This window comes from Apteryx mantelli, chromosome 9, assembly GCF_036417845.1.
Source record: "Apteryx mantelli isolate bAptMan1 chromosome 9, bAptMan1.hap1, whole genome shotgun sequence".
Taxonomy (NCBI): domain Eukaryota; kingdom Metazoa; phylum Chordata; class Aves; order Apterygiformes; family Apterygidae; genus Apteryx; species Apteryx mantelli.
The window spans coordinates 13,615,747-13,638,730 of record NC_089986.1 but is presented as its reverse complement, the minus strand read 5'-3'; the positions used below and the strand labels follow the sequence as shown (position 1 = coordinate 13,638,730).

The 22,984-nt window shown below is 42.8% G+C and overlaps 1 protein-coding gene across 9 annotated transcripts in view; it reads right to left on the bottom strand.

Moving 5' to 3' along the window:
• Positions 1-22,984, bottom strand: part of LPP (LIM domain containing preferred translocation partner in lipoma) — a 356,904-nt gene that overhangs the window by 179,940 nt on the left and 153,980 nt on the right. The gene's annotated exons all lie outside the window — the stretch shown is intronic.

Sequence of the window (22,984 nt, the reverse complement as noted above, 5' to 3'; positions counted from 1 at the left end):
AACAAAAGGTGACTTGTTATGCAGATTGAAGAGAGCAACAAGTAATTCCAAACCCCAAAGCCTAGGTCTCATTTAAACCTGCCTCAGGGGGCTACAAAACCTGCAGTGATAAATGCCCCAAGTCCAGCTTTGCAATGAATCTCATCCAGTTCATTGCCACTTGTATGCCAAATTATGCCAGCTCTTTTGACAGCTATAAAGGCAGTATCAGATGCTGTCTAAAAGCAAAGGCTTCCTGTTGGAGAGGACACTTGGAAGGCTGGAGCTAGAACTCCAGATTTTTGGGGCCAGGGCTCAGGCAAGTCGAGCCTGTTTAATCTCCCCATCAACACCAAGCACACTGCCAACTTCCTACAAGCACAGGGTGAAATCACTGCCTTGGACTCACAGGCACTGGACCCACAGGAGAAAACATCCTTTTTTTTTACTGTCCACTCCAGGAGTCCCCTACCCCTTTTGGTTTTGCCAGCTTAGCAGCCAGGGTCTCTATACAGCTCTTCTCCCATATCCCTGCTGCTGTAAGGGAGCCACACTCCGTGCATTTTCCTTTCCTATAGGGACATTGTAGCTAGCCTCATGTAAGGACCTGTTGGGAAGACAGCAGTTATTTCCCTGTGTCAACAGCCAAGTAAGCAATGGGCCGGTTGCAAGCTCAGAAGCATCCACCTCTTTTAACTCCAAGGAGGCTTTTGAAATGTGGCTGATGTATAAAGTATTCACACTGCAATTTCCATCATTGTCTTAAACTTCCCAAACTGCAAGTGTAAACACAAAGCAGCATACTGGATATAAAGCCATCCAGCGTAGCATAGAGATGAAAGGCCTTTCCTAGAGGACTTCAGACAGGACTGGAGCATGAAGGACAGCAAAAGGGCAGAGCAGAAGGGGCCACGGGCAGTAGGAAAGCAGGCTGGCAGAAGTGCTGGGGAAGGCAAAGAGGGGAGTTTGCTGTGAGCACTGTGTTCGGCTCCTGGGAAGGCAGCTGCCTATAATTTGGACCACTTTGGTATATTTTTATTCCCTCCTGTAAAGCTTCGCACCACAAGTGGAACTGCTTACTGCTGGCTCTCCTGCGTGCATCCAGGATGGAAGTTTAAGAGAAATGAATAATGAGATGTATTTTACATATCTGGGAGTTGTTGGTTTTGGAAGGTTTTAACCGTTTCTGTGAGGAAATACAGGCTTCCTACTTGATGGTCAACATCTCAATGCTGCGCCACACTGCCTCCCAGGAGGACCCCTCTGTGCCATCCCAAATTATGGACAAGCAGGCTCCAAAGCTCTTGGAGAGGTGCTGAAGCAAACTGCAGCGATCTCCAGTCCGCAGGGCTCAGAGCACCTGGGTGCAAACCCCAGAGCCACAAGAGGGGCACGGGCGGCAGCTGGGCAGCAGAAGCTGCAGGGGAATTTCAAGCTATTTTCTCTGGGAAGCAAAATGGGTCTGCAGTCCTGGAAAACTTTTCAACTTGATTTCAAATCTGCTAAAGCCACGTGCTCTCTGAAAAGCACAAACTCCCGCTAGAACTTTTAGGGGTCTTATTTCCCAGGAAAATCATTTATTCCCAGTTTCCCCAAAGTGAGAGTGGCTAGAACTCACAAAAAAAAAAAAAAAAAACTGAATCCCTACGAAAATGTCACGCTAAACACAGATGTACCAAGACAGTTTGAAACAACATACTGAAAAACAATTTAAAACAATCATGTTGATACAATAGCTAAAATCTTGCAAAACCTACTGCCTGACAATATTACAGAGTTCAGGATCAATTTTAAAAAAAAAGTATGCACAACAACTTCCGCAGTATCTGCTCCTTGCTCTATAATTAATTCAATCTTTTATTTTAAATTATATGAAATACAATGCAGAGTAAAAAGAAAAGAAGAAATATTTTGAAATGAATATCTTACAGTTTCATTCTAAAAATGCCATGATGTTCGAGTGCTGTGTAAACTTTTTTTCCTTTTCTCTGAAAATGAAACTCCAACCAACCAATTTGATTTTGCAAATAAATTCAACTTCAGTGAACAAACACTTCCCAAAGAATACACTTCATATGAAGTTTCTCCAGTCAGTCCCAGCTCCAATGCCAAAGACTCATCTTCCTGCAAAGCACTACACAATAGTCAGACATGCTCCTTTTACTACAATACTTCAAAACACCGAAGTATAATTTAGGTATAGAAGAAATTGTTTGACAGTAGAGAATGGGGTGACTGGGAAGGGACAGCATTCGTGCATAAACAGAAAGATGAAGGCAAAAAGGACAATCATTATAATAATCACAGAACAAAGACCATTTTGCACCTTTGGAAGACCTGCTCCTCCCGAAAGAAAAAGCAGGTTGACTAGATTTTTCGGAAAAAGAGAGAAAGACAGAAACAAAGAGAAGCACCCTTTTATAGAGTTTGGAAAAAAAAATCTTTCCTTTAGAGCAGGAGACAGCCGACTTTACCACTTCCTAGCACAGCTCTGCTGACTCAATCCACTGTGTTGAATAATACTTCGCTCCCCAGAAGGGCGACAGGAAAGTTTTTAGACTGGGAAGGAGAGACCAGATGCCTGATGAATTGGATGGACCTTGCAGATGTTTGGCCTTTTCCTGGTCCTCTCTGAACAGATGGACTTTTCTCCTTCACAGCTTTAGTTATTTACCCTGCCACTGCACTTTCCTCCCTTTCCCACATGCGGCTATAGGACCAGATTCTGTTCCCACTGAACTCACTGGAGAAAATTCTCTTAAATGTAGCAGGGAAAGCAGTTACTGTATCGTTGTTATTGGCATTGCTACAAATCTCCCTTGGGCAGCAGGAATGAAGTGTGCAAAGACCACAGGGCCTGTGTCCTGAACAACTTAACAGTTGTAGATGGCACGTGGAAGAAACAGGGCTACAGCTGGGGCAGCAAAGGAGGAAAAATGTTTAAAGAAAATTAGGCTATCTTTAACCAGGATCTCAGTACGAACTGTTCAAATGCACCTTGGGTTTGCTTCCTCATCCCAGAAGGCTTGCAAGCCAGGCAGATTTCATTTGCTTGGATTTGGATAAACTGTGATAGGAAGCAGGGAAATCCATGACCTTATACCAGGCTGTTCTGCTACCTGCTCCTGACCTCCTCCAGGAGGAACTGGCCAGGCCATGAGACATCTGGGGGAGGGCACCACCTCTCCTGGTCTGCGTGGGTGCCCCGGCAGCCGCAGGAGAACTCAGACTTTGACGTTGCTGTGCTCCCATTAACCATGGGCAGGTTGGAAACATGTCTCACCCTGAATGCTCACACCTTCTCTGGTCTTACTCAGTCCTGCTGGCCCTCCAGGAATAAGGGACAAGACAGGCAAAAAGCTTATTAGCACTGGTTACTGCTCGACACCAAGCTCAGCATTTTGGTCAAAACTGATTCAGCGCCAGTCTGAACACTTGGAGGTACTTCAGTTATGAGTGTGATTGCTCTATGCTCCCCCACATGCCAACATAAAGGCACCTTCAGAAGGTGATTTATTCTTAAAGGTAGCTGAAACAATCATCTGATGGTGACTCCCTCCCCTCTGGCTGCAGAGGCAGCTAGGGGCAAACACGTTTTTGTGCAGGGAGTCCTACTCTGGAGGAGGTGACGCCATCTCCTCCTCACCCAGCCACGGCCCCTCCAGCTTCTTCAATGAGAAACCTCCACTGATTATCATAAGCTCAGAGGAGAAAATAAACACTCCGCACTGCACCAGCTACTCTTTTCTTCTTACAGCTGTTAAGACCGTGAGTCAATCTATGAACGTGCTACACCATGCAACAAATGCACCAACCCAGTTATTTCACATATGACGGAACAACGTGCCGTGAAACCACAACTCTGCGTTCTTCTCTCTGCAGCCAGCTAATGCAGCAGCACACCTAGATCACCCATTCCCATGCCCTGAGCACCAGCCAGAGGCAACAAGGAGGACCGGTACTGACTGTTAATTCCTTCTCCCAATATTTTACAACCAAGTCATTAGAAGAAAGGAGAAAAATTACGTCAGTCAATCACGGCTATGCTGGAAAACTATAGCTGAGCCATAAACGGAACTGACAACCCCCAGGTCCCAGCCCGGCTCCTGGCTTCATTCAAATCTGTGCCATGCAAATGCATTTGCAAGGTTTTACAACCTCCCTTTCAAAATTTCTCTCTTACACTTTCCAAAGCGATTTAAGCATTTCATTGTTATACTTTTCAAATGTACAAATAAAGGATTGCTCAAAGCCTTAACAGACCCCTACATGAGCATGAGCCTATTAAACTGAACAGAAACTCTTTGATTTTTGCCGTTGGATGCCTGATGCCTTCTGGGTATAAGTACAAGCTGAGATAAACTTTCTGCCTCGTGCACCAAACACCTTTCTTGCTTACAGTCCAACCCTCAAATTCTTAAGCGCACATAAGTTTTTTGCAGGATCAAGGCCCCTATGCCTCCAGTCTTTGTTTTTGGGGAGACATATCTGCAAGTCAACAAACAAATTGCAACACAGTAATTGCCTCCCCCATTGACTGACACAGCTGTTTAGACATGAAAAAGATTTTCAGCTTTGAAACTTCTAGACAAGTAGAAGGTCCCACTTGTTTAGTAAGAAGAGACCATGCAGGGGGAAAACCCTCAGAAACACAAAAAAGCAAAACATCATATTTTTTCTAACTTAACAAAATCTATCAACCAACAAAACAGGATTCACACTGGTGTCCCAGATCTCTGGTTGACATCTGAAGATTACATGCCCAGATGTTTTTCATTTTTCTCCTTCAAAACAAAAATAACCCTTTATCATCATCAACTGGATAATTTCTGACCCTGAGGCTGGTTCAGAATCGGTTTGAATCACCTGAAGAACAAAGTTCTCCCCTGACTCTGAGCATAATAAGGACAAAGATGAAACAAAACCCTCTCAACATGTAAAGGGTCTGCATTTTGGAAAACACTGAGTAGATACAGTCATTTTCCATTGCCTGTTCAGATATTTAACTTCTACTGCAGAGAGCCAAAATTTGCAATTTGTGGGTTACTTATGGTGAAATGATTAAGACTTACACTTAGACCCTAATTCATTCGGCATTGGGCTAAAAGTCTTTTGATTGAGGCCACTGTAAACTTCTCTCCATTCACATATACCTGTATTCCACAACAACAATTGCAATACCCTGCAGAATATTACAGTATTATTAAGTGGTATGAAACACTTCATACTGCAAAAGTGACACTGCAGGATTTTTATAGAAAACTGACACTAGATACGACCTGGTGACTATCAGGTGTGAACATGCATCCTGTTCTGAACCCTCCAAACCATTAAGTCCCCAAAACGAATACTTTCCTAGATCCATCTGGATGTACCACATATCACTGGACAAGGAAAATACACAATTAAAATTGTGTTTTGTTTTGGAGCATCGCTGGCCAAAAACATGTCATGAGTGGTCATTTGACACCACATTTGTACATGTGAAGCTGTCACATGATTACACACCAGCTACACAGTCCACCTAAATATACCAAACTGGCCTGTGATTCCTAAAATAAGGCAACTCCACCAACCAAAAGCACTGTTTAAATTACTGCTATCTTACCAATCACTAATCCTAGCATTTGAACTACTTTTGCTAATCAGCTACTGTATTAATAAGTAGGAGGAGAAAAAAAAACAACACACATTGGCTAACTTCACTCTCAGCATTTAAAAAAAAATACTGAATCTGTCAGGTAGTTGCACTAAAAATTTACTTCACCACCTGCTAGTTGAAATATTGCTTTTATGGATTTATATTGTATTAAAAGGTCACTGGCTGTTTAAGTCTTAAACAGTTTTAATCATTCTAAAAGTCTCTTAACAGTAAGAAAAGGAAGCTCAGAACAAACAGCAGCAGGGATTCTAATTAAAAGGGCCAATTCATCTAATTTTATTTGGGGTTAATTATTCAGGATTCACTCTCTGATGTGTAAGGAATAGCAATTAGTAATTTTAGTGATTTGAGGAACATTGGAGGTGTAATCAGTTAAAATGAGTGAGTGTTTACAACACAAGATGTTGAATTAGTTTCTCCCAGCTGGAGAACAGGAACATTAGTCCCCTACAGTTCAGGACTATGAATCGCAGTCCTGCTTAAAAGATGCGCTTCAAATAAAAAACACACGCCAACAATCATCTGGTAATTTTGTTTACTACATGGAAACTCAATAGGCAACATGTACCAAGGCAGCTCATACTTCCTCATCTCACTTCACCCACATCATCCAAGTACCCCAACTACTGGGATCAGTTAGAAACAATTCCCCGGTATTGTTCCTATCTGCACAACTTCAGCCAGACCACCGCCACCCTGACGCGCAGCCTTTTGCTACAGCTCGCTGAGATAATGAAAGAAGCAGCCTGTGAAACTTTCAAATGTTAATTAACTTCTGTGTTTAAATATACAGAGGAAGAATGACCGTGGGATTAACTTAAAACCTCCTGGTGCAATTCCGACTACAAATGCAAATCCAAAATACCTCCGCTGGAATCGCTCTGGATTTATTCCAGTGTTACCAGAGCCAGAATAAGTTACAAAAGCTGTCAGAAGTAGCAGATAAGGCTCTGATGGGGATGAAGGAGTTGCATCGAAGAACACCAACGGGTTGATCCAAGGCTAGCTGTCTTGGCATTTGTGTCAGAGCTGGGACAGCAGCTCAGGAGCCACCTTGCCCACCCTTCAGCCTGCAAAGACAGCCTCCAATACTGCTCCTGCATGCTCCGCAGAGCACGCTCAACTCTTGACGTACCTGAAGGCTGATGCACCAGCAGGAGGCAACTGTACTTTTATCATGGTATAGACATAGCTAGGTACTTCAGTGCAATTGGAACTGGACCTCTAGCCTAAACGTTTTTAGCTTGGCATGGCCACTAAAAGCAACAGAGCTGGCACCCCCGGCGAGGCTCACTTCAGATGACTCAGCTTTTCTTGAGCAATTTTATTTACCACAAATAGGTGCTATTTTTAGTATCCAGTATACAGATTTTTCATTCAGCCTGTGGTCACCAATGGGGAAAATCCCATCCACCTTTGGTTCACGTCAGAACTTGCTGAACTCCCTCTCAAGACACCCTCAAAGGCAGTAATTAGCACATGGCTAGGAACCAAAGGCTCAGTTCCCCAAATTATGCAAAATATCAGTCACTTCACCACACTGGATGTCCCTTATCAAAAACTCTGACACAAAAACAATGCTTATTTGCTAAGACTGCATTTATAATAAGCTTGCATCTGCAGACACCTAGCTGCGCCATCCTTCCCAGCAGAATGCAATCGATGCTCCCGCAGCCCCAATGGTCAAAGTGTATGAGGGAGGCAGATGAGGACAAGTTTTATATAATCAAAAGTTTGTTTTCCCCCATGCACATTACCCAAACATCCTACAGGCTATACACTTACAATACATGCCACTAAGTACAAAGGCATCTGTACAGAAGGCTGCATTTTGATTCTTCTACTTATTCCTCTGTATGACTTTGGGGACACAGCACTTCCTCCAGCAATGTCCCACTCTAGCCTCTCTGCAATAGAGCAGCTTATTTTGCTCACCTTAGCAACACATTTTATGAACACTACACAAACAGACCAGTTCTACTCCCACTTGGATGACATTACACCTAACATATACCTCCGCAATACTGATATCTACTTAGAAGAGAAGTCGGCTAGTATGAGAGCTCAGCTGTAAGGATGATAAATCAGTCCTTTACTGTAGCTTACTGAGCCAATGCAAGGAAAAGCCCATGGCTTTTTAAAGTAAAACTTTAACTAACTTATGCGTTAAAATAGAGGGAGGAAGAAGTGCCGTAAGATTAACTGAGAAGCTCTAAGTACCATTTTTTGCTACAAACTTCTTTTATGATTTTGGGCATGTCACTTAACCACACTGTGCCTGAGTTCATGGGCATGCAAAGCCTTCCTTTGCCTTCCCTCTGATGCATTTATACGTAGAGGTAAGAATAGAGTCCATCTTACTTGGTCTGTGCAGCAATTAGCACAATGAGATCCCGCTTTCAGTTGCAGCTGCTCAGGTCCAGTAACGGGGACAAAAGTATGTTCCAAACGATTTAAAAAAATGACAGAAACAGTCTGCTGATATGGAAAGATTTCAACACAAACAACTGGAAATGTGCTGAAAACAAGGGCAGCTAAGTCACAAGAGCAAACGTTATCCTCTGAGGAGAAACATGCACTGCATTCCCACACATAATCCCTGTCTTCAGAGGAGTGAAAGGTCCAGAAAGCAACGCAACAAAGGCAATATGCCTGACTCAGAACAAAACCGAAACGGGTTATCTATTTGTTTATTAGATTATGGTGTTAAGCTCATTTGTTCACTGCTAAGAGCTCCTGAGAGCTCCTGACAAGATTTGACATATGCTTTAATTTACTAAAGGAGGCCATCATGAAGGAGTTAAAAGAGACAGTTTTGTCACTGGATTAAAACCTATTTCTCCCTGGCTATTGTTGCCCAGAACAATCAAAAACAATCTGGTTTCAGGCAGAAAGCGTCATGGGTCAGTTGTCTCCCCTGAGGAACAGGCTAGGGAAGGTGGAAGGATATCACTCAGACTCTTCCGTTCTTAGCATGAACCCAAAGCCTCTTTCTGCTCAGTGATAAGCTACAAAATACTGCACAAATCGCAAAAAAGGTCTCCCAGGACTCTCTAACGCCAAGGGACTTCCTCGTGTTTCAAAAGCTGCGGCCAACGGTTTTTAAGCCACGTTGGACTTATCTTTGCCTCTAATTATTCTGTTTTCCTACTTGGGACTTCAGTAGCGATCTGCGTGGTCAGAGACAGCCTGGGCGCTGCAGCTTTGGCTGAAGCCTTCCACCCAGCAGTGGCCACGTCACAGAACATCTGGAAGATGCTGGACTCATTGTGCATGCCCAGCACACAAAGGGGAGAGATGACAAAACACACCACCGCAACTACAGTGTTTCCGTGGGTGAAGGGGTCAACCGTCCTGCAAAACACTCTTCACATAGTCTTCTGCTGATGGCTTGATATGTTGGAACAAAAACACCAAATGGGAAATGCAAATACAGCTCACAGATGAACTGATCAAAAAGCTGTAAGCTGAACTTCAAATTGGCTTGTTCAGTTCCTCCTTTTCCCCCCTCCCTATGCAGCTCTTAAAAACATCCACACTTAGAAATATTAAAGCAGAACATGTGTCTTTATCAGATATGTCTTAGTTCACTGTTTTCTGTAATACAAACAGCACTAGCTTTCTTCCTTCTATTGCAATTAGTGAATGCTACTGGGGAGCTGAAAAGGTAGCTAGATTTTCCTCATATTATAAAATAAATCTTTTTTTTTTTTTCCACCAATTTAACAGTCAAATAATAAATTACATTCTTAATTGTTCAAGATTATTTTAGATAAAACCACACGTTGCATAAATAGAATCCTTTCTCTCTTTTTCTTTCAAAGTAGATAACTTACACTCCATATACACATATACATACATACATACATATATACACAACGGTGATGTTTTATGCGGAGGGACTTTGCTTCCTTTGGGTGGTACTTGCTATAAATGTCACGTGATCTGGCTAAGTGGATACCAAAGAAAACAAATGGAATTACATTAAAAAAAAAAAGTATAAAAAAGGTATCCTTCCCAGGTTAGATTCCACCTGGAGGTGCTTTACATCCTTTCTGCAGTACTTTGCGATAGCACGGAAGGCAGAGAGGAATAAATAACGTACTTTCTCTGCTTTGAGATGAATTTCACCCAAAGAACTGATCCACAAACTTTCTGGACCAATGATCACTGCCCAATGCCCCAAGGTCCCTATACACACTTATACACACAGTTATCACCATATTTTAAGCAGGAATTCTGTTCAAATACCCTTTTTGTATAATTCAACAAAGTAGCTGAGCTTTTCTTACACTGGCTTCCTGACCTGCTAGTGGTTCACGGACACGTAGTTAGGAAACAACATGCTAAACTGACTTTTTCAAGAAGTAATTGCATTTATGTTCTCTACACCCCACAAAATCCCCTGCCAAGTACCTCCCCACCCCTTTGCTTGTCAGAGCTCAGAGAACTGTGCTAGGAAAAATGAAAGCAAGCAGTGGTATTACACATTTCTGTGTCACTTCCCATCAGAAGGATCCTAAATCATGTGAGGGAGGACCTGCTTAGTGCAGAAAAAGGATGACAAAGAACTCAGGCCTGATGGACACTTCTGAAAGCTGTAAAAAAGCAGAGAAGTAGAAGTGAATGGGAGAGGCATAAAAAGAACTTCATACAGATGGGAACCATATTCACATTCTTGACATTGACATGCTCATTAAAATAAAATTCACTCTCTGAACTGACCCAAGCACACTGTCTATTCTGAGAACAAAAGTTGGGTATAAATGGTGGCACTGTGGTATCTGCACTAGTTTTCAGGGAAAACATGGCTCTCATATTGCATTTCCTACAGTAGACCATGATATTGGTAGCCACTCAAACATACGTTCTAAGCTCCTTACCGTTCTGAGAAAGCAGTGAATCAGATAAGTAGTTCTACTAGCAATACTGCTCGGTGTAAGGTGTTTCCCTTCCAGAGAAAAAGTATTAGGGTCTGGCAATAGCCCAGGGAAATTGCAGTAACTGAGGGGGCGGCATTGCAAAACATATCACACCAAAAGCTGGGTCAATTATTTGGTGTAGAGAAACTGGGTGAGATCATTTTCAGATTGAGTTAAAACTTTTATCTTTAACCAAGCCTGAAGAAAATGAATTACTGAAATATTTGTGGATATGGTTAAAAGGAAAAATGTGGAAGGAAATGAAAATCTTCTGCAAAGACTGTGGTTTTGTTTGAAAAGCCAGATATTTTATTTTGTAAAAAATGCTGTGGAAAAAAATGATAGCAAACTCTAGCAACATATTGCTAGAGCTTCAAGGCTAGACTTCTGAAATCTTCAGTCTTAGGTTTGGTTTTCCCTTAGAGCTCCTAGCTAGACAGGTTTAGGCAGAAAATTAGATTAGATGAGGTGGGAAATGCTTCTTGATTTTCATTTCTCCTGATGTTTTTCCTCAGCCATGCTGCAGTGAAGTACAAATCCATTGTTTTCAGATTATTGACCGATCTTCATTCTAAATCTCCACTCCAATATAAATAAGCTCATAGAAAACAATTAAAATGTACATATTGCTTGAGTGTGTGTTCAGGGAGCAAGAGAAGAGGCTATATCTTCTACGAGCACAAAAACCTCTATCCTGTTTTGAGGCCTGATGCCTGCAGCGAGCAACACACAGACAGGTTACTCTCTGTAGGGTAGGCAGCTCTCCATGCTACCAGAAGCCCATGCCTAGATCAGTGAATGTGAAGACAAGAGTGCTTAGCAGGACTGGAGAACAGTGGATGGCCTATCTCACCTTCAAACAGAAGTCCCTCCATCTGTGAGATATAGGAGTAGACCTTTTCCTCCATCAAACAGAAGATGCCATGGGAGGAGGAACATCTTCCAGGTTTACTTTACTAGCGAGTACAAAGAGCTGGACAGAGCCCAAACAGGTGCTTTGTTTGGAAATTATTTTAATGCGCAGCAATGTCCTAATATCCTGAGGTTCTATCACAAATCACAGAGCCTATATAATTCAGAGTTGTTTATTAGCCCCGTCTCCCCAAGCTCTGAGAATTTCGGAGCCAATGTTTCCACTTTCTTCATGAAATGCAGCAAGGAGAAAAGCCCAGCTCCTCCAAAGGCTGGTGCTCTCTGTAGCAGACTGGTTGCGTCACACTATTCAGCACTTGGCCAAGCTCTTCCCCATGACCCACGTGGTACCCCTGCAGCTGAGGACTATCACTACTCTCTTGCCTTTTTTCAATCCCAAGTGAAATAATAAGGGTGTGTTGCTGCCAGGCAACGTGGCATTTTTACAGCAAAATGGTGAGAAAGTATGCTGCGTGTCCTGGTGAGAGGGCTTGTGGAGATATTTAAGGGTGCAAAGCTTTCTGGGAGAAACATTCCAAGCACAGGGAGACAAACTTGACAGAGGTGTGGCCCTACTGTCTGTCTAGAGAAGAAGAGATGACTATGCCCCTTTGGACAGCAGTAGCTGTCTTTGTTAAACGAAACGTAGCAACAGAAGGTTCTGCAAAGTCACACCACCAGGTTTCACCCATCACCAGTATCACTGCAATATTGCAACGCATGACTTGCTGTATCCAGTCATCCAAGGTGACTGTTTTATGGTTCCTTGTAGTTCTTCCAAAAGCAAAGCTCATTCCTCAAGGATTTACACAATCACAGCCACATTTCCTTGATGAAAGACACCCAAGAGAAAAATGACCTTATTTAAAGAGAAAACATGGAATGTTTGGGTATCTGGGCTGTCAAGAAAACAAAAAGAAATCAAGAACATACCTGAGAATGATCTGCAATTAGCCAATATTTATCTTCGTATACAAAGAAAGCATTCCAGATTGAAAAACACAGGCATAACCTAGCTTTAAATCCAATATCACATGATCTGCAAAACCACATGGGATGCTGAAGACCATTTGAGAAGCAGGATTCTCTGCTTTCAAGAGACTGAGATTCACTCTCTATCCTTCACAGGGCACAGATATCAAATTTTGCCATAGTGATTAACATCTTGCTTGATTAAAATCTTTAATTCCAATGGATTTAAATGGCTAGTTTAAGAGCCACTCAAACCAGAGCCCTGGGGTGTATACACTCACAAGCACAGAATGGCATGCTGTGATTACGGCACTGATCTTTACTCCCTTGGTTCTTGAAAAATTTGCAACTAAAATTGTCTAGCAAGGATGGTTAAACAAAGGTGTGTGCCAGGTGAGCTAGCAAAATCTTTCCAAACAGTGGTTCTGGGCCCATAGTGAGAAAGAAGGTAAAACCTGTTTTGACTCCCCTCTACTATATATTTAACTATATTTAACTATATATTAACTATATATTTAACATTTGCAAGAGAAAAATCTGACTGTTTAAAGCTTGGGATGATGCACGCCATCTTCAAGCTATTCTTGACTGAAATGTTTAATGTTTCATGTGGCTTGGAAATGGCTTAAATTCCCTGCTGAATTTTTCATGCCTGTACACAATTTAGCCTTTATAAAAAATTCCCCTTCAATTATCTACTCTGCAGCTTAGGACGGTTGATGCAAAGTCAGTTGCATTGGTACAGCCTCTTTTTTCCCCCTCTTTTTTTGCTTGTTGTTGTTGTTATTTAACTTGCTAGGTTTTGCATAAAATATATCTACTTGGATATGCCCACTGCAGGTATCTGGACCACTTCACCATTTGTGCTTATAGAAATTCAGCTCCACTTTCTTCCTCTTCCCCTCACCCCCCTGGGAATGGGAAAGGGAACAGCACTGTGGAGGGGCTAAAGGTCTGGCAAACTTGTGGGTGGACCTTACTTTTTACTCTGAAACACAGAGTTGTAAATCCATAACAGCAGGGACCTGTGGAATAACCCCAGTATGCAGGCATCCTCTGGGCAATAAAGCCTGCAAAAGGCGCACTGTCATCTTCCCTTGTCATTCCCAGTGCAGGAGATGCAGCAAGGAAAATGGGCGTAATTAGAGCACTGCAATGTGCCAGCTATTCTTGGAGGCAGAACAGCCCCTCAGGAGCTATTGTAGGAGCATGCAAGTGAGGACAGCCCTGAGACCACTCTAACCTACGTCAGAGTCATCCCCAGAAACTTAAAGCCATCCTTCCTATGTTCTGTCCTGGTGAGCAGCACAGACTAAAGACACTGTCTCTGTTGCTTTTGTTCTGTAAGTACCTCCATTTCGCTGAGCACACATCCCCTAAGGTTCCAGGAATATTAACATAAGCCACATACAAATATTATTTTAAAGAAACTACTCCCATAGTTCTCCTATTTTTGGAGATGCAACTTAAAAAAGCTTCCCTAAAATACTGGAACAGGACCCATATTATCACTTCATAAAAGGAATCCAACTTCTAGGCTTCTAAATTCATTGCTAAGCAGTTCAGACTTCCTTTTAGACTGTAAGATTTCCTTCCCATAAGATGCAAGATATATTGCCTCAAGGGAAAAGCAGCTTTATGAAGAGGAAGCTACACGTGCCAGAATTGTTCTCTTCCATTATTTGCAACATCCTTTCTCCCTCCCATTGTTTTAATGGCTTTGGTCAACAGAAGAACCTGCAACAAAAAGGCCAATTCCCTTAGCAGAGCATCTATCTGTCAAGCCCCCAAACAAACTCTGTTCTTCTGCAGAGTCTTCTCGATGTCCAGAAAACATATGTGCAGGTATTTGTCCTATGCACAGTTCTGCACAAGAACACAAATTTGCTAAAAGGCTTATCTTTGGCTGTTCCCACCAGACCAACATTTGATGAATGGATGTCTCACCAGCAATCTCCTACATACAAGGTAGAACTTTGTCAAATAGAAGGATGAAGAGGAAAAAGAAAAAGAGAGAGAGCGAGTGAGAGGGCGTGTGCGCACGTAAAACCACATTCAGTAATGACTGGTATCACAAGGAGAAAAAAATATATATTTGGTGTCTGAAGTTTCCACACGTGATCCAGAGAAACATTCCATTCACGCATATGCACGTGGTTGCATGTAGCATGGACTCAGTTACATGCTTAAGTTCAAGAGCATGCTTAAATGTTAAGTCTCATCAGGGCTCAGAAAGCATGTATCAAATTAGGCATATGTTGAAATGCTTTGCTAAGCAACGGATCAGTTTACGTACTTTCCCCAATGCTTTTGCTGGAAAGAAGCTGAACGGCTCCATACGGTACATCCCAGGAGATCCCCAATTCTTCCCCAAAGCATTCATTTACTAGGATTTCACTCTTGCATATTCAGTTCTGGGGAATCAGTATGGGAAACCGGGACTAGGGAATCTGCAGTATTGAAAATGATAGTAATACCAGTGGTAGTTAACATGACCACAACCCCCCTTCACTGATCCCAGTCATGCCCCCCAACAGGGCCACTGACAACTCTTCAATTTCTTTTAAAATCTTCTCTAAAAGGTATAACTTCCTCAAAATCAAGCAGAGAGAAATCCAAGGTTCCCCCCAAATCAGAAGCTATATAATTTAGGCCCAAAGGGATCTGCTGTTAGAAAGACTGAATGGAATTACTAAAAATAAACAAATATTCCCAGCCTTTCTGTACTCCTCTCCCTGAAGTGAAACAATCAAGAAGATTAATTTTAGAGTATGCACAATTTTAATGTGAAAAAAACCCAAGTTGTATCTTAGCTTTTAAGTAAAGACCAGATGGAAAGTCTATCATTAGAAATGCCAAAGGGAAAATACACTCAAAGTTCGCTTCAGGATGGAAAGGTCATTTCTAGTCATCCTTGTTTTAAATGTTCTCAGAAGCACTCAAGCTTTTGTTATAAGATGGTTTTCTTTCAGTTTATCAACTTGATTTCCTCCAAAATAAAATCAAAAACCTCAAAGCAAAACAAAAATCACCAAACAATACAGAAGACAGAAACTTTAAAGGAAGGCGCCAGCCTTCTTTTTTCCCCCTCCAGAGCAAAAGAATCGTTAAATTTTTAATGAATTACAGTTTAGATGACAAGAAATGCCACAAAGATGATCTGTTGATTCCACCCAGGGGTGTTTACTTAGAGCTTCACGGGGAGATTGATGACATGCTATATACTACAGGCAACATGTCAATGAAGTCTGAAAAGCAGTACCTGGCTTACCAGGTACTGGTGTCGATGAAGAACATGTCAAACTGATGAGAAACAGCTCAGGTTTCACCGCAATGTTCAGAGCAACATCTTAAGTCCCCAGCGTAGACCACAGACAGCTAACAAATAGAACTCCTCTAGCACGTTTGCATTGTAACCATTACACTACTGGTCAGGAGATCTGAGAAGCTCCTTAAGGATCTCATTAGGGCTAAAGGTGCATTCTTAACTCAAGCAGCTCCCATACAATGACTAGTAGGAGGCAAAATTGTAATTTGTAATTTTCACCTATCAGAATGACCTGAAGGGAACGAAGGTGCTTAGAGCTTTGCCCTACTTGCTAACTCACACGAGAGCTACGAACACTCAGCTTTAACTGAGATTTCACCTATCATTAGTCTCCACATGCTAGCTAACTGAGAAACAAACTTTTCTCCCCGCCAGTTAAGATAAGTCCACAGCTGAAGTACAGTACGTGAATAAGCCTGCTGGGAACACAGCTTCCAAATCCTAAGAGGAATATATTTAATCAAAGACAGAAAACTTCATCCTCTTATTTTCCAACAAATATAAAAAAGCATATAGATATGATGATGTAAAATTGGCATCTTCACCGTAAACACATCTGTGTCCCGGTGCAGATTACTCCCAATGAGAACTGGAGCTACTGGCTAAAGCTAAAAGTGCTTTCTCCTTTCAGATTATGCCTTTTTTTTTTTTTTTTTTTTTTTGGCACTACTGGGCCAGACCAGACAAGAAGGATCTGGACTCAGTTCTGCCTTGTGTGTAAATAACGAAGTTATTTGCACGTTCCAGACAGCTGCATTTGTGTAAATCCACTCTCAGGAGCCATTGCTGACCTAACTTCACAGCAATGGGGCTGCACAAGTCTCAGAGCAAAACATGACCTGCAGTACCACTGAAAGAGGGACAAGAAGACAAGACAAAAACAGGACTTCGTTCTCAGGTGCCATGCTAAAATTCTGGGGTCAGCAACAAATGCTTTGTTGTTTCTGGCCCACTTGCAAACTGTGATTATTCCATATAAAATGGTTAACAAATAAGAAGCATAAAATCCCCCAGCTCTCTTTGGAAAACTCCTTTTCAAAACACACACCCGTTTTAATCGTTTACTACTTGCAATAGAGAAGAAAGAAAAACAAAAAGGTAGGAAATCTGAGACGATCAAACCCTCCCTAGTCCCCACAAATAGACATTCTCCGCCTTCCAATAGACTTGACTAATCATGTTTCTAAGTAGCCAAAAGATTTTGCAATTAAATGCTTATATAAATAAGATGCATCTTTCTGCTTCTTCTGATGCCTCATGAGTTTTCCGGCTCCTCTTATAAAGAGCTTTCATTTCTCTGTGCATGACTGAGCCAAAATTGCTACAAGAGAAAGCTCTGATTTCAATTCCATCCCAGTCACCGACTGAATTCCCAGAATCTTCATCACCACTCTTGGATCACAAAAAAAGGAGAAAAATAAAATAAAAAAGCAGAGTTTGATTCCTAAGATCAGAGCCACATTTGTGGACTGGTCTGTTAGAAAAATGATCTCTGGACTTGTAAACTAAGCATATTTGGCCAGGTACTCAGAGATCAAATAAATATGGAGCCTCACAATTCCCTCCTTGCAGACTCACGTTTGTGATGACAACCGTACTTTCAAAAGCTGAAATGTGACCTTTAGGTCCTGACATTTAGGCACTGATTTTCCAACTTGTGTTACCTCCGCCTCCAGTTTCACAGGTGGAATTCATAGCACTTTAAGGTTTAAATAGCTGGCCGTGTCCACCAAACACGAGTGCATGACTTGCACAACGGATTCCTAAAATGGAATATTCCAGCTCCAGAGACCATGCTGTGTTGGATTGTCAACTTACGTGAGGTATTAGAGAAGCCGTATTATCTCTTGGGAAAAATCAACATGCCAAATGAAAGCTGATCTCTCAAAATAATTACCTCACCACTACCTTATTTCTCTTTTATTTGTTTCCCTACCACAGTTACACAACACATTCTCGCAGGGGCAAAAGGGATAACTATCAAGAGCACTTTGAGACACATACAAACAGGCAGCACTAAATATGAATGTGTGCATTATCACACGAGAAACAGAAGAATAATAGTCTTCCAACATGAGAAGTATAACAAGGCAAATGATTCCTCCATTAGTTTGGCTCAGTAATATCTTCGGAAAGCACCATATACTCAGGGTGGAAACAGAGTGGTTGCAGCAGTTATTTTTCTAAAAAGTCCAACAGTGATTGTACAGCAAAAGAGCTCATCTCTGACCATGCATCATAGCTCTTGCCTTGGAGTAATTGCTACATTTAAAGTTATTTTCTGTCTGGCCAACAAGAATGATTCACTGGCATAGACAAATGTTTTAAATATCAGAGTTTTTAGACTCAGCCAAAACAGTCATTCCTGCAACTATCCGAAATACTCTTGTCCCTAATGAGGCAAGTGAACAATTCAATGAAACCTAGAGAACTGGCAGCTGGAGATCCACCAGTCTGAAACCCTTCTCCTGCCACAAGGTCATTTCTCCCTCTTGAGGGCACGTGTCTTGTTTTTATGCATCCAGGCTGAGTACCTGATGTACTAAGGGAAGTCGGTCAAGTATTCTCACGTTACAAGCCCTACTGCCTTTTCTGCTGGAGAGACCGCCTGCTATGACCATGTGGTCTCATGTCCACACTGAAATGGGAGGAGATGCAGGCCAGCTCTGATTTCACCTAGCACATGCTTCTTTGATATGTTGCCTCTTGCCTTTACACACTCGCTTGTTTTTATTTAAGACAGCTATGTCAGAAGTAAGCTCCCAGTGCAAATTTCCTTCTATACTTGCAGAGTTGATTTAATCAGCAAAGTCCTGTTCTTCTTTGGGTACCACATGAGGAATTACAAAGGGCTCAACTCATGTTTAAGCAGTAGAGGAAACGAGGTTGGAAAGCATAACTGGAAGGAGGCAGGGACCCAACAATAAAACCAAGATCTGTGAGATCATCTTTGTGCAGAACAGTAAAGAGCAGCAATTAGGAACATCTAATTCATTTGTCAGTTGGGGCCATTTGATAAGCCCGTTACTGTGAGGAAACCATGGAACCTCAGAATGCCATTTACAACTGACTTTTCAGAGCCAAACTGCACTTCAGATTTCTCTGCCTCCCCCACCCCCATGCATTCATCTCTAACATGACAGGAAGGTAAGCTTGAGCAATAGAAGTTCAGTTTTCGAGAAGGAGCTTAATTGTACTGCAGTTTTTAAAACCAATATAGAATTAATCATTTTGCAGAAGTTCTGCACTCTGCCTGGGGGGGCTGCTTGGCAGTATTGAGGAAGTGCATGGTGTTCGACTTCCCAAACTGAGTCACCATTGTAAGCCCCAGGGTGGTATTTATAGAGTTGGGGGAAAATTTCCAGGAAACATCACTTACTGGCACTCACAAAAATAGCAAAGGAAACTCTTCAATTACTAAACTTTTAAGGAAGAAAGTCTTTCTTCTTCATGACGAGACAGCAAAGCAGCAGCCTCTGTGATTTGCTTGGGAGCAGTTACAATTAATATTGTTCCTTATCTAAGGTTTCCCTGACAATAGTAGATGGTGCTCCTAAGCTATTAATTCTGTACAGCTGCAAGGTTGTTTTATTCTCCTCTGTCTTTTACTGATTATTTCTAGGATAAGATGCTGAAGTCAGCCCTGTCTGGAAAAAACTTTAGCAACTCTCTCCTGGAAGATGTTTGCAATGTTATCCGTAGGTTGAACTGGAGCTCATGCACACATACTCGGACAAACCCAGGTACCAGCAACAGCATAAACATGGCAATGCAGAGGTCAGCATAAACTATTTACCTGACTGTCCAGGATCTTTATGTGAGGGAATGGCTACAGCCTTCATTAACCCACAGATTCATGTGGTTTAATCTGTTACTGGTACTCAAACTATCCCCTGCAGAAGCGAGCTCTGATACCTCTATGCAAAGATGTCATACCTTGGGACTGCAGAGTAAACAAAAGCATAGGAAGGGCACAGATTAGTAGCTGGATGAGTCACCTAAAGGTATCTGTTCCCCTCCACATATGCAACAATTTCTCGACGTCTCCTCAGAGCCAGGGACTAAATATAGGCTTTTTGTCTCCTCAGTAGTATTAAGGGTGCAACTGCAAATCTGGAGAAGGCTCCCCCATCTCAGAGCATGCTCCTTTCTGTTAAACACAGATGGATGTATGCTTCTGCTTACTGAGATTGGGCAGACTACCCCAGACACTGGTCCTTTCCCCAAGCAGCTGGCATACCCCATTGCAAAGGATGTAGTCTAGCTGAGCACAGAAATGCACCTTTCCGGAAAAAAAAAAACACCAAAGACACCTTTTTAAGCACAAGATACAAGCACACAAGCTCGCCCCCATCCTGCACACAAAGTGCGAATGCCTAATTTTATTACTATGCCTGCCAGACTGTCCCTCCCACCCTCACCTCTGAGTCCGGGGCCAATGCTGGCCAAACTGTCTAAAGGAAGAGGAGGTCTCAGAGATGTACCGTTCCCCTACGTGTTTCACACAAACCAATAGCTTGGTAGAGGAGTGAAATCCAGCGTACTGAGGGAAATGCTGCTAGCCTGGACTCAGCCGCTGCTGGCCCCGTTTGAGAGCTCAGCCGGGCAGTCATGGCAGGGACACGTCTGGGGAAAGCAGGCATCATCTGTCCCACCACTCGCACAGCAGCACAGCCTCCACAGCGGCTGCAAGGCTGGCACAGCCCTGCATGACAGTGATTTCCTTTTGGTATTAAAAAAAGGACAAAAGCCAGGGCAGCAAACAGCTCAAGCCTCCTTCATCCCCAGCTTTGACGGGGCATCGTCCCTCTCGGGGACTCGGCTGATGAGGCCTGTGGAGCCATGGTGCCAGCTCTTTGCTCTCTCTGTGAAGCCGTCGATCAGCACGGCACACGACCCATGATGTTCAAGTGACATGAAATCCCAAGCAACTCAAAGGAGATCCAACAAGTTTGTTCTGCACACACCACCGAGGAGTCGGCAGACACAGCAGCGTGCTTTGACGAGTACCAACACGGGATGCATTCAAAGCAGTCATGCAGAGATTAGAGGCTCCCCTCACCTCTTGCCCGAGACATGCTGACCTCTCCTCCCATCTCCCTGGCACCATTAAAGATAATACAAAAATCTGTTACCTATTTTTCAAAAATTTTTTTTTTGTTTCAGAGCGTTTTTATCCCCTTTTTTTTTTTGCAAGGCCAATTAAAAATAAAAGTTTACCAGGGAGATGACAAAAAAAAAAAAGTGTCCAATATCATTGAATTCTGCCTATACGGATCTCACACGTAAAAGAATGATGTCCCTGAGCACTTTCCAACAGACTTTCAGAAAATTTCATCTTTCTACTCCCCTGGCTGGATAGTCTGTTTGAGTAATTTTCTCTTTCTCCTGGGGTTGGTTGCTAAGAGACGCACTATTACTTCTCTCTCTCTTATGACCCGATTACTGTGATCAGCAAAGACAGCGTGCAGACAACAGCCTGACATGGCTCATACACGAACATCGGCCTTGTTACAAAATGATGGACTGTATTAACACTCTGCAGCCCCTTCGCTCGCTGTGGCCTTTGCAGAGACTCCTGGCACAACTGGGGGCTTTTACTTCCCTGGCTTCTGAAGTGCATGTTCAAACATTTTAAATCACAGGACTGGGAAGGGAAAAGAATGGACTTTTACCTCCTATGTTTCACTGCCTGTCAGCCGGAGCAGTGTTAATGGCTTCTTATTGAGAAACACTCCTTCTCCTACCCTACCCGGGAAGTGGCTCCAAAACTATTATTATCCCTTTTTACTCTGCTGCAAAAACTTTGCAAATACACAACATAGGGTTAACACATTCCCTTGAACAATTCAATGGCACATTGTAAAGCTGACATTGACGCTTCAGGGGCCGAGAGGTGACTTGGTCCTGTGAAGAGCGGAGTGGCACCGCTCTGGACACGAAAAGCAGCTAGAAATGCGTTCAAGGGTAAGTGCACTGTGGTCCCCTGGAAGCCACAGGGTGCGGCTTCCCCAAGCGCTTACAGTGTGTGCTTAAATGGCTAGGGCCTGGCACTTCGCCCTTTGCAGAAGGGTCCTATATGACATGGCTGAGTGGGATGAGATAGGAAACTTGAAGCTCAGGTTGTGAGCTTATGCTGAAGGGCACGTGGGGCAAAAAGTCAAGGAAAACTGATTTCGTTGATGTCATTACAGAAGAATGGGTCCACTGTCAGTTGGTATGGATCACGACAAAGTCACTTACCTCAGACACCCAGTCAGTCTACACCTATGAAGGATTAACTTTTTATAAGTCAAATTGCAAACACCTATCATGGACTACATCAAACCTGCTTTTGAAAAGATCATGTATGTTAGCACTGTTAAAGCTCCGTTTTTCTATTCTTGACTCTCATTTCTCTTCCTTTCAGCTTGCTCAGGGAGCAACTCTGGAGGCAGGAGCCACAGGCAGCCCCTCACAGAACATGGATTTGCATCATCCTTCGGCAATACGAAAGTACAATATTGTTGCAGAATGTCCAGAAAAGCCAGCTGCCGAATCTTTCAAGAGGGATCTTATAATAGAGGTGGCCTAGATATACAATTCCTCCCTATTATAATTATTCCTTACCTCCACAGCATTTCCCATAAATTCAATGCTCAACAAAAACTCCAGTTCTCGCATCAGTGAGTTTTTTGCCATGCTACCGATACATCCTTTAGGAAGAGCTTTCCAGTAAAGTTTGGTCATGTCTAGACTAAACCAAAACCTTTCCTTAGTCATCGTTACTGCAGGAATTAGAGCTGAAAAAGACCAATGAGTCTTTCCCTCTGTCCCAGCTTCTAGGCAGTACTCTCCTCTCTGGAGGCAAGGTAGTGCCTCCACCATCTGCACAGCACCCAACACAGCTGGGCAGAGATGGGTGTTTCTTTGCACAGAGCTATCATAAGAACAAACGGGAGATTGCTGGCTCTGCAACTTCAGCGCTGCACTTAACCGCTTCCAAGAGTGTTAGGGCAACTCCAGTGCCAACCCAAGTCACCCAGCAAGGTTCTAGAGCATGCTTGCACCTTCTCCCCTTGGCTACAACCTTCCAACATGCATGCTAGTTAAAGATGACAACAGAGGGGGAATTTGTAGATAGCGATGTCTGTTTATTAGGAAGCAGACTGGGTCACTGTTCATCCCAACTCCTTCTGGCTAACTGCTCTCCCCATGGGAGTCAGAGCC